Source organism: Mycena indigotica (assembly GCF_014461135.1).
Source record: "Mycena indigotica strain 171206Taipei chromosome Unknown Mind.scaff0013, whole genome shotgun sequence".
Classification (NCBI taxonomy): Eukaryota; Fungi; Basidiomycota; class Agaricomycetes; order Agaricales; family Mycenaceae; genus Mycena; species Mycena indigotica.
Window position 1 is genome coordinate 1300471 of NW_023503012.1, and position 12054 is coordinate 1312524.

The window sequence follows — 12054 nt, forward strand, 5'->3', positions numbered from 1 at the left end:
TCTACTTTACTTGACTTTGTTCTAATCTTGTTACTTACTTTGTTATACCTTATTCCGTTTCCTTTACTTCTCGTACTATAAATACTTTGATGTATTATCACGTACTTCAGTTTGTAAATTAACGTTGCTGGTCTCTATCTTCCAGCGTCGTCTCGACTCCGCTCTTCTCTTCTTGTCTTGTCTTGGTCAACTGGAAGCCCCGGTCACCCAAACATCCTTCTGTGGTGTTCCGCCCCAAGTGCTCTACGATCTCGATTCCGTTTCCGACTTCGACTCCGTCTCCGTCTCCATCTCCGTCCCTTTGGTCGACACGGCACTGTAAGGGCAACCCCGGAGGCCTGAGATCAAGGTCCTAGCAGGGGAGGATCCAAAGAGTGAATAGAAGTAAGCAAATACAAGTGAGGCTGACCTAGCAGGGGAGGATCCAAAGAGAAGAAACTCTAAGGGTCCGCCTGCTAGGTAGCGGAACTATATACTGCGCTCTTGACGCGCCAAGGTTGATCGTTGCTCCGTGCAGTATGCCTGCGCCATGTCGCAGGCCAGGTCCCAGGGGGATCGCCAGGCGGGGGCGGCGATGCGCCTGACGGAGGCGGTGATGCGATCACCGGAGTCGGAACCGGAGTCGGACCGGAATCGGGATCGTCTCCGAGGGGCCGAAAGGGAGGTTCCCCTGACATCACCCCCCCCTTTGAATGCGGCGTCCCGACGCATAGACCGGAACGGAATCGAGTCGAAGGTTGCGGAGGCGATGTGCCGTGGTTTGCCAGGGTACTTACGGTAGAACTCCGCGATTTTGTCCGGGGCGAAGACGCGGTCGAAGCGGACCCACTGGTCGTGCGACGCGTCGTAGCCTTTCCATCTGACGAAGTAATTCAGCCGTTTATACCTCACCCTTGCGTCCAAGATCTCCTCTACTTCCCACTCCGGGACTCCGTCCTCGAGGTCCGGAGGGGGCTGGTCGTAGCCGGGGCGTCCGTCGAAGGGGTCGTCTTGGGCGAGCTCAAGCTTGACGACGGGGAAGACCGGGTGGAGCTTCGAGTAGCGCGGAGGGAGGTCGAGCTTGTAGGCACCTTTGCTGATCTCCGCGACTATCTTGAACGGACCGAGGCGGCGGTGGGAGAACTTCTCCGAGGGGCGAGTCGTCCTGATGTCAGAGGCATCCAGCCAAACACGGTCGCCAACCTTGAACTCCGGAGACGGAGTGCGTCTCCGGTCGTAGTAGCGCTTATACTCTTCCTTGGCCTTAGTGTGCGCGGCCTTGGCTTCGGCAACCCCAGTGGCAATTCGGTCGCGGAACTCGTTCACAGACTCCATAGCGGAACGGGCTCCGGGTTCAAAGCCCATGCGCGGAAGCCGTCCCGTGTCCGTCATGAAGGGGACTTGCTGCGTGGATGAGTGGATGTGGTTGTTGTAAGCGAACTCCGCGGCCGGAATCAGCTCATCCCAGTCGTCCTGCTGATAGTTGGTGAAGATCCGCAGGTACTGCTCCAACTCCTGGTTGACGCGCTCTGTCTGACCGTCCGTTTGCGGATGATACGCGGTGGACGTGGCTGGCTTGATGCCGATTAGACGCCAGAGTTCTCGGGTGAAGTCCGCGATGAACTGTGAGCCACGGTCGGAGACGTACTTCTCCGGAGTCCCGTGATGGCGCCAGACATTCCGGTAGTAGAGGCGGGCTGCTCCTACTGCGTCGACCGTGGTATGGCACTCGGAGAAGTGGGCTCGCTTCCCAAGGGTGTCCACGACGACCATGATCGCGTCGTACCCATGGGCCTCGGGGAGCTCGACAATGAAGTCGACGGAGACGGTATGCCAGCGCTCCGGGGGTGTTTCCGTCGGGTGTAGCTCTCCGTGGGGCAGTCTCCGGAGCGCCTTGGTGCGACAGCACAAGTCGCAGGTCGCGACGTACCGGCCGATATGGCGAGACATCTGAGGCCACCAGTAGTTCCGGGAGACCAACTCCAAGGTCTTGAAGTGACCGGCATGTCCGGCGACTCGAGTGTCATGGCAGAGCTCGATGATGCGCCTCCGGAGGTCCTTGTCCTTGGGCACGACAATCTTCCCACGAAAGTGGAGAAGACCACCGGAGACGGCCCACTCGTCGGAGCGTGAGGAGCGGGGGGGCCTCGAGCTTGACCTTGGACCTTTAGGAGTTGCCGGGCCGCTAGTGCGACGGGCTCCTCCAGGTCAGGCTCACCGGAGAGGGCATCGCGAATGTCGCGAAGAAGTTCGGAACCGGGACCGGAAACGGAAACACCCTCGAGTGCGCGGACGTGGAAGAGTTCGGGCCGCAGAAGGACGACGCCGGAGTTGTCGGAATCGATTCCGTGGTCGGGTCTCCGAGAGAGGGCGTCAGGTCGGCCCATGTCGCGACCGGGCTTGTGGTGCAGCGTGAAGTCGAACCGGGAGAGGTAGAGGGACCAGCGGGCCTGTCTCCGGTTGAGGTGCTGCGTCTTCCTGAAGTACTCCAAATTCTTATGGTCAGTCCAAATCTCGACGGGATGCGCGGCACCCTCGAGGAAGTGTCTATACTCCTCGAGTGCGCGGATGATCGCGAGCATCTCCTTGTCGTGGATTTCGTGAGTTGCGCTGGACATCATTTAAGCTTTTGGAATAGAATGCTACAGGGTGCCACTTCCCGTCCGGGGCGGATTGTGAAAGAACCGCCCCGTCGCATAATCAGAGCTGTCCGCCTCGAGTCGGAAAGGCCGTGCGTCGTCCGGAATTGCCAGGACCGGTTCCGAGGTGACCGCGTCCTTGATCGCTTGGAACGCGGAGGCCTCCGCGTCGCCCCAAGTCCATTGCTGGTCCTTCTTGGTGAGCGCAAAGAGAGGACGCGCGAGGGCCGAGAAGTCGCGAATGAACCTGCGGTAGAAATTAGCGAACCCAAGGAACTGCTGAACATCCTTCTTGTTTTCCGGAGTCGGCCAGGCGGAGACGCCTGCGACCTTGACGGGGTCCATTTCGACGTGGTTGTGGGAGATGATGACTCCGAGGTATTCGATTGACGATTTTTCAAGTCGCACTTCTCCGCTCGGAGGTACAACTTATGCTCTCGGAGTCGGCGCAAGACCTCCTGGACGATCTGTCGGTGTTTCCGGAGGTCGGAATGGGCGATCAGGATGTCGTCCAGGTAGATCAGACGTCTCCGGAAAGGATGAGGTCCTGGAAAATGTCATTCATCATCGTTTGGAACGTCGCGGGAGAGTTTGTCAGGCCGAAGTACATCACCAAGGGCTCGAACAGGCCTCGGTTAGTCCGGAAAGCTGCCTTCCACTCATCACCTTCTTTGATCCGGACGTTGTTGAAGCCCCAACGAACGCCGAGTTTGGTGAAGTAACGAGCGCCTTTGAGCCGGTTGATGAGGTCGTTGATCAGCGGAAGGGGGTACCGGTTTTTGACGGTCATCGCGTTGAGGGCCCGATAGTCCTGGACAAAGCGGAGTCCGCCGTCCTTCTTCTTGACGAAGAAGACCGGAGACGCCATCGGAGACTTGGGGGGCGAATCCGGCCCGTCGACAGCCCTTCCTCGATGAACGCGTCGAGCTCGCGTTGCTCAAGGGGCGAGATGGGGTACACCTTGCAGTTGGCCGGCTTAGCGTCGGGGACGAGTTCGATGGCGTGGTCCCAGGTTCTCCGTTCCGGGAGCGTGTCGAAAGACTCCTTGTTGAAGACGTCCTGGAACTCTTTAGCCCAGTCCGGGATCTCGGAGGGCGGGGAGCGGAGTTCCTGGCGAAGGCTTCAGCCAGGCGCTGCGAGACAGTACTGCCAGCCGCGTATCTCCTCCGAGGGACGGAACGAGGTGTAGAAGATGCGGTCACCATCTTCAAGCTGACCATCGTCATCGTCGTCGTCAGAGTCCGGCGTCAGATCAGGCAGGCCGGAGTCGTCGCCGGAGACGGAATCGTCTCCGTCATCAGACCCAGAAAGGTCCATGGCGCAGACCGAGGGGAACGGGCCGGAGCGGAGTCGCTTCTGGAGCAGCCGGAGTCGCCATAGCTCAGTCCGTTCAACGCGTTCTTCCTCGCGGCAAGTGGAGCAGCCGCGGGGGCACCGCGTCATCTTGACCTCCTTGGTTTCCCAATCGATCTCTGGGTTATGCTTCCGCAGCCAAGAGTACCCCAGGATGAGGTCTTGTTTACCGAGATGGGTGACGGCGAGTTGAACGCCCGGAATGGCCTTTGTAGCGTAGGACCAAGTCCGCGATCTGGTTGATGGAGCCAGCATCATTCGGAGTGCCATCGACGTTGAAGACCGGAATCGGCTGCGCCAGGGTGCGGACTGGAATGCCATTCCGAGCGCCGTAGTTCGTGTCGATGAAGTCGGAGGTGGCACCACAGTCAACAAGCCCAGAAAGGGAGAGCTTCAACGCACTGGTGGTGGACTCTAGCTCCAACGGGAGGTGGAGGGAGTTTACTCCAGGGGAGGCAGCGACAGTGTACTGCTTGGGCAATTTCTTTTCCCAGGCAGTGAGGCGGCGAAGGACGACAACCGGAGTCGGGCGGAGTCGGAGACGGAGTCGAAATGGGGGCAGGGGAGGGTATGTCTTTCGTTTCAGGCTCGTTGTAGGGCAAAGGAATTGATTTGTCATACAAACAAGCGAAACGATTTATGGACGCGAACGAGGGCACACCAGTCACTCGTCGCGGGGGACAAAATCCTCTCCGGCCATCGACTCCGCAGCCGTCTCCGGCAGCGCAGCTGTGTCCGAGTAGCGGGCGATCAACTCCGCTAACATCTCGTCACCGAGTTGTTGGATTACCTCGTCGAGGATGTCCATTGAGCGGACGTCCCAGGGGAGGGGGCAATCCCGGGCGAGATGGTTTGGGTCGCCGCACCTGAAGCAGGCGCGACGAGGGGCACCCCGAGCCCTAGTGCGATCCAACTCCATGGGGACGGGAGCTGGAGGCGCCGGAGCGGGGGCGCGGGCCGCGGGTGGCACGACCGGAGCCACCGGGCGGAAAGGGGCCGGAGCCGGGATGCGGTTGACCGGAAACGGAGTCCGAATCAAACCGCCAGGCGTCTTGGGGGCGGCTGACTTGATCAGCTTGGCCCGGACCAGGGCCTCGTATTGACGGAAGGCCCGGGTGCGCCAGCTAAGGTAGTCCCGGAGGTCCGGGGGGTTGTTCGAGGACGTGATTCCGTTGTTGATCAAGGGGTCAAGTCCGTGGCGGAACTTGGTCACCTTGACCAGGCGTCTTCGAATCCGGCGAGGTCCATCAGGTCCTCGAAGTCGTCGGTGTACTGGTAGACATCCTTCGTGCCCATGTGATAGGCGGAAGTCTCCAGCTTGGAGAGAGCGTGATCTTGCTCGTTCTCCTCGATGAACCGGAGTCGAAACTCGGAAACGAACGAGCCCCAGGACGGAAACGGAAACGGGGCTTTGCTTCCGTGGCGCTCCGCCCATTGCTGAGCGGGTCCTTCTGCCATAAACGACATGGCATAGCGGACGGCCTTTTCCTCACTCGCCTCTCCGTTGACCACAAAGGCCTCAGGGGCAAGGCGGGCGAGGTGCGGACCGCGTAAAGGAACGGCGGCCGCGTTTCCGATCGCCGTTGAAGGTGAACGGAGGGTTTGGTCGCAAGACCAATTTTGAGGCGAGGTTGATGTCGCCAAAGAGGGCTTCGGAATCGCCCTGAACCGGAGTCGGAGTCGGAATCGACGTCTCCGGGGGGTGGTGTTGTTTGGGGTCCGCCAGCAGTATTAGCGGCGGCAGCGGCAGCGGAAGCCTGGGTGGTGAGAAGAGTAAGGGCCTCAGTTAGGCGGTCGATTTTCGCCTCGAGTGCATCCAGCCGAGTGTCAGCGTCAGGAGTAGCTCCGGAAGGCATGACAGGTGCGGGGACGACAGGAGTGACAGAGGAGGAGGGGACAAGTGGTAGGGGCGGTGACGAGGGCGGAACGGACTCGTATTCCGAGCCTGAGTCAGCGCCGAACCTAGCAATCTTGTCCGGTTGATCCCGTAGAGAGTTTCTTCTGCTGTAAGGGCAACCCCGGAGGCCTGAGATCAAGGTCCTAGCAGGGGAGGATCCAAAGAGTGAATAGAAGTAAGCAAATACAAGTGAGGCTGACCTAGCAGGGGAGGATCCAAAGAGAAGAAACTCTAAGGGTCCGCCTGCTAGGTAGCGGAACTATATACTGCGCTCTTGACGCGCCAAGGTTGATCGTTGCTCCGTGCAGTATGCCTGCGCCATGTCGCAGGCCAGGTCCCAGGGGGATCGCCAGGCGGGGGCGGCGATGCGCCTGACGGAGGCGGTGATGCGATCACCGGAGTCGGAACCGGAGTCGGACCGGAATCGGGATCGTCTCCGAGGGGCCGAAAGGGAGGTTCCCCTGACAGGCACTTAACACCCAGTCTGCATCTGAGAATAAAGCTGGCTCAGAGAAGTTGGTGTGTAAGTCCATTTCGGCCAGAGAATTGGCTGAGTAAGTGATTCCCAGAGTTGGGGTCCCATGAAGATAGCAATAGACTTGCTTGACAGCAGTCAGATGTGCGGGTCCAGGGTTGGTGCTAAATTGGGAAAGAGTTTGGACAGCATATGCAATGTCAGGTCTGGTGGTGATGGCTGCATACATGAGTCCTCCAACCATTAACTGATAGGTTGGCTTGATGTCAGGGTGTGATTCATCAATAGAGAGCTTCTGAAGTTTCACATCTGGGTCCATAGGTGTGTGGACAATGTTGGCTGAGTCCATACTATGTTGGGTGATGATCTTGTTGATGTAGTTGGTCTGAGTGATCGTAATAGTGCCCTGTTCACAGTTCCGATGAACCTCCATTCCCAGAAGTTGAGTTGCATCACCAAGTCGAGTAATTTGGAAAGCGGATTCCAGCTGGTCCTCGGTTTCGGTGATCAACTCAGATTTAGAAGCATAGATGGACATGTCATCCACATGAACGGCTACAATGACAATACCATTGTCATCACGTTTAACAAAGACACAGCGGTCAGAGAGAAGACACTGAAATCCCATGTTGTTGAAGCGTGCATTGAGCTTCTCGTTCCAAACGCGGCCAGATTGTGGAAGTCCATACAGTGTCTTGCGCAGACGTAGGACACGATTAGTCCCATCAGAGAATCCTTCAGGCTGTTTCATGTAAACTTCCTCCTTTAATTCACCATTCAGGTAAGCACCCTTAACGTCGACAGTGCGAAATTCAAGATCATATTTCGATGCTAGGGCTAGTAGGAGTCGGTTTGTCTCGGCAAGGGCGACTGGAGATGAGATCTGGTCAGGGTCATAGTCAGTGCCAGGGATAGCATTGTTCCCTAAAATCACAAGCCTTGCTTTGTGATGTGTGATATCGCCTTCAGAATCAAATTTGTTGCGGTAAACCCATTTGCTGCCAAGTGCTCTACGGCCTGGAGGTAGACCTGTGAGTTCAAATGTTGCTAGGGAATCTAGCTGCTGAATTTCTTCCTCCATTGCCTTGCGCCAATCATCAGCACGTGGATGATTTACAGCTTGGCGATAATTTGCAGGCTCTGTGTGAAGTGCCATCTGTGCAAGATCGGGTTTAGCAGGGCGGCTAGCTGGGTTGTTGAGCAAACGCCAGTATCCAGAATTGGATGTGCCTTCAGTAGCTTTTGCGAGATTCACATTGTTCACGTGGTGGCATAGTGAGAATGTTTCGCTTAGCTGGTGCAGTAGGGGGTTCAGGTCCATCATTGGAGTTCAGATTTAAATCTGGAGTTTGGACCTTGGTTGAGGATGTTGGTGCTTTGGGAGTGCCTAGATTTGGCGGCTGAGCAGGCGCAGGCTTGCTATTCCCAGATGAATTACCAGAACTCTCCCCCTCGAGCTGCGACGGGTCAGGAGGTGTGTACTCCTCGAATGTACCATTTGACTTAATGAACACAACATTTTTCGAAGTGAGAATCTTGCGGGTTTGGCCAGTGTAGTAACGCCAGGCGCGTCCTTCCTCAGTGAGACCCATAAAGCGAAAAGGCTTTGAGCGTGGCTGCCATTTGGACATAATTTGTGCCTGGGTAAGCACCCAGCACTTGGTCCCAAATTCGTACATGTTGCTGACGTCAGGTTTACGTCCCCAGAAAGCTTCATACAGCATGACATGGGTTGCAAGAGAACGGGTAGGTGATCTGTTGATGATGTAGATTGCATAGTTGACAGCGGCGGGCCAGAGGAAAAGTGGGAGGTCTTGAGACATGAGCATGGCATGAGCACGCTTCTGAATAGTTCGATTAAGACGCTCCACAACACCATTCTGTTGTGGTGAATAACCAGCAGTTGGTTCCACAACAATTCCCTTTTCAGCTAACTTGTTGCGAAAGCTGGTGGAAAAATATTCACCTCCTAAGTCGAAGCGGAATGCCTTGCAGCGTTTTCCATGTTGGGTCATGATGAACTCGATATGGTTCATGACTTGCTGCTCAGCTTCGTCCTTTGTCTTGAGAAAGACAACACACTTGAATCGCTTTGCGCCATCCATAAATGTCATGAAATAGCGCTTGCCATTGATACCAGTAGTGTTCATTCAACTTCATTGGCCCACAAAGGTCTGTGTGTGTGATGTTCCCAATGTCTGTGTATTGCCTCTCTGCTTGTTTTGGAAAGGGCTCAACATGCTGTTTGGCCTGGATGCAGACCTCACATTGGGTATGGCTGGTGTCACCTGAGACTTTCAACCTATTGTGGTGGAGAAGCTCCTGCATTCCTGAGTGGCTGAGATGCCCATAGACCCTATGCCAGTCATCAAGACTGCGTGATGGTTCAGCTGTGAATGCAAGAAAGGTTTTGGCGGAAGTAGCGATGTTCGCTGCATGTGGTATGACCGGTGTGACGTTCCCTAGTGTATATACATCACCAATGTTATGACATATACCGAGTTGTTGGTTGTGAGAGTCACGGATACCAACGTCCAAAGAGTTGATTGGGAAGTCCAGATGATAGCCTGCACAATGGAGTTTACCCAGAGAAATCAGGTTGTGTGGGCTATTTGGGAGATAGAGCACCCTCTTGAGTGTGATGTAGTTGGAATGTGATCCAATTCCAAGTCTAAGTCTCACACTCCCTTCACCTTCAGCAGTTGAAGAACCAATTCCTATAACTGTATGGCTAGATAATGCCATGTAAGAGGTGAAATGGGATCTGTTGTTGGTGATGTGAACACTTGCTACACTGTCTAGAAGCCAAGAGTCTTTGGTGAGAGTAGGGGTAGCCATGAATGCAACATCATGGGCTTGCTCTGTAACTGTGTTTAACTTCATGACTTTGAGATTTAGGGGTTGAAACACCAAGGTTATATCAACTATCACTTGTAAGTTTGCATAACATGAATTAGTTACATATAATATGTACAATTTACTTATCAGCAGATTTTAGATCCCCTGTCATGAATCCTTTAAAACACTTAAAAATCATGATAACCTTGATAATAATTAATCTGTATGGTTAGTATAGTATAGTTACACAGCCAAGCTCCCAATACTTACTAGGATTAATCATGATCAATATGGCAATATTAGCTGAAAGTGGGTTGAGATCCTACTTGATAAGAAACAATATATTATAATAGACCTATAAGATATGATCAAACCTACTAGCAGTATATAAAAGCAATATTGGTGTAAAGTAAGTCTGGTTTGCTAGCTTCTTTCCTTTCTGGGCGCTTACTAATATAAAACCATAAAACAGGGGGTTTCCAGCCAGGCTGTTTATAAACATATAAAACAGGGGTGTTTATAAACCGGTTTACAAACACCCCTATATAAACCAAGCCCTACTGTGTGGGCCTTGGGTCCACTTGAAGATGTACCACCCTTGGTCTTGGATGAGAACTCGAAGTTGCGCTGCTTCTCCTTATCAGAGAATTCTTTGCCAGATTGCTTGGCTCTGCAGTCGTTAGCGCGATGGCCTAGCCGTCCACAATGGAAACAGGCGCCAGGTTGTGAGTTATCATGAGTGTGGGAGGATTTCGAACGATTGCCGAATTTGCCCTTGAATGCCGGAAGTGCTGTTGTGCTGGACTCAGCTTCAGGTTTGGCGGTGGGCTGCTTCGCATGCTGGATGATGCGAGCAATAAGGTCCTCAGGACTTGTGGGCTTGGTGAGATCGAAGTTCCCAGTCCAGTTGTCCCATGAATCAGGGAGTGATGTGAGGATAATGATGGCAAAGTCCGGATCCAAAATGACTGTCCCATAGGTTTCGAGATCAGTCCGAAGGGTAGTAAGAGTGTGGAGGTGCTCCTCAATAGGCTGCTCCTTGCCACATCGAAGTGCATACAACTTTGCGTCTCAAGTGTATGATCGTCATTGCGCCCTTGGGGGTATAGATGGAGTGTAGTTTGTCCCATGCTTCCTTTGCAGTCTTCGCGCCTTGAATATAAGCCATTGGTGTATCACCGAGGGAGTTGGATGATAGTGAGTGCCTTGGCTTGCTTTCGTTTCCAGTCCACATTGGCCTTGAACTCGGCACATTGGCGGGGTCGGTGACAGCCGGTTCAGCAGTGCTGGTTCCGAATACATAATCATCATAGTCCTGGTCAACGAGGATGTCTCGGACTTTCGTCTCCCATATTGGATAGCCAGCGGCGTCTTCCAAAAGCTTTACAGTAGTCCGGTAATGATCGGTCATTGTGTGCTTGTCCAGAGGAGGGATGATACAAAGAAGAAGAGAGAGAAGAGGAAGATCAAAGAAAAGAGGTGGAAGATCAGTGAGATCAACCAAAGATCAGAGGTTTGGGGTGAAGGATCAGAGGAATCGATCCAGAGATCAGAGAGATCAGGGAGAGAAGGCTCGATGTCAAGAGATGACAAAACAGGCGGAGGTTATGTAAGCGATATCCTAAGTTCAGTGACAGCCGGGGCCCATAACCTGTTGAAGAGTAAAAAGTGGGGGTAAAGGGGGTAAAGAGTCTATATCCTAAACTAGGTACATGAGCTTAATTTATAGTACTTGAGATGCGCAGCGCGCAGTCGGGCGCAGTCGGCGCAGTCCGCAGTGTGCAGCCGCAGTCCGCAGTCCGCAGTCCGCAGTCCGCAGTCCGTAGTCCGTAGTCCGGAGTCCGCACGTGATCAGTGCTCCGTCAACAATAAGTAAGTAATAGTGCCAGGATATAAACTAATAACATCCTAAATTGGGAGAATCACACCTATGGAGTTGACTATGAATTTGGCTCTTGAAAGTTGATTTAAAAGGTTTTAGGACAAAGTTTTTCTACTGAATGTAAGGGCAACCCCGGAGGCCTGAGATCAAGGTCCTAGCAGGGGAGGATCCAAAGCGTGAACATTGGTAAGCGAATACAAATGAAGCTGACCTAGCAGGGGAGGATCCAAAGAGAAGAAACTCTAAGGGTCCGCCTGCTAGGTAGCTTATATACTGCTTGTCCGTAGCTGCCGCTGTCGGGCACAGAAGGCTTGGGCGGTGTTGCAGGCAAGGTCCCAGGGTGATCGTCGGGAGGGCGTTGACGGATCGGTAATTGTGCGGGCAAGATGGAGGGTCGGACCGGAGTCGGAACCGGAGTCGGACCGGAATCGGATGCGTCTCCGAGGGGCAAGGGGGCTTCCCCTGACACTGAAAATAAATGGGTTTTATAAAGGGAAATTTAGTTGCAAAAAAATTATTTGATCAAAGCCAAAAATTTCATTCTAAGTTTTTTTAATAAACAAAGAATACCTTAGTATAAAAACTGAAGCTATTTTTTATCAAGTTTCTATACAAATACAAGGGGTCGCCAGCTTCGCGGTGCCTGCCAAACCTTGCTTTGGCATGTAGTTATTCACCATAAATAAAGATATAATTTGAACATGGCTTTAAATTATATTCTATGGTTTATTTGATGTATATACTTGATATTATATGACATGAATTTTTTAAATATTCACCTCTGCATTATGTTCATTATTTAATTCAAATGCTTAATATGGTTACTCACAGTGTCTCACACCATGGATTTGGGCAAAAAGGCGACCCAAAGTAGGATTTATACATGACAGATATGTCCAGATTGTTCATAAATAAGGAGGTAGGGCGACTGCCGTGGCGGCGCACAGTTGATTGGCTACAGCTACTTAATCTACCTTTAAGCAGGCTGAAT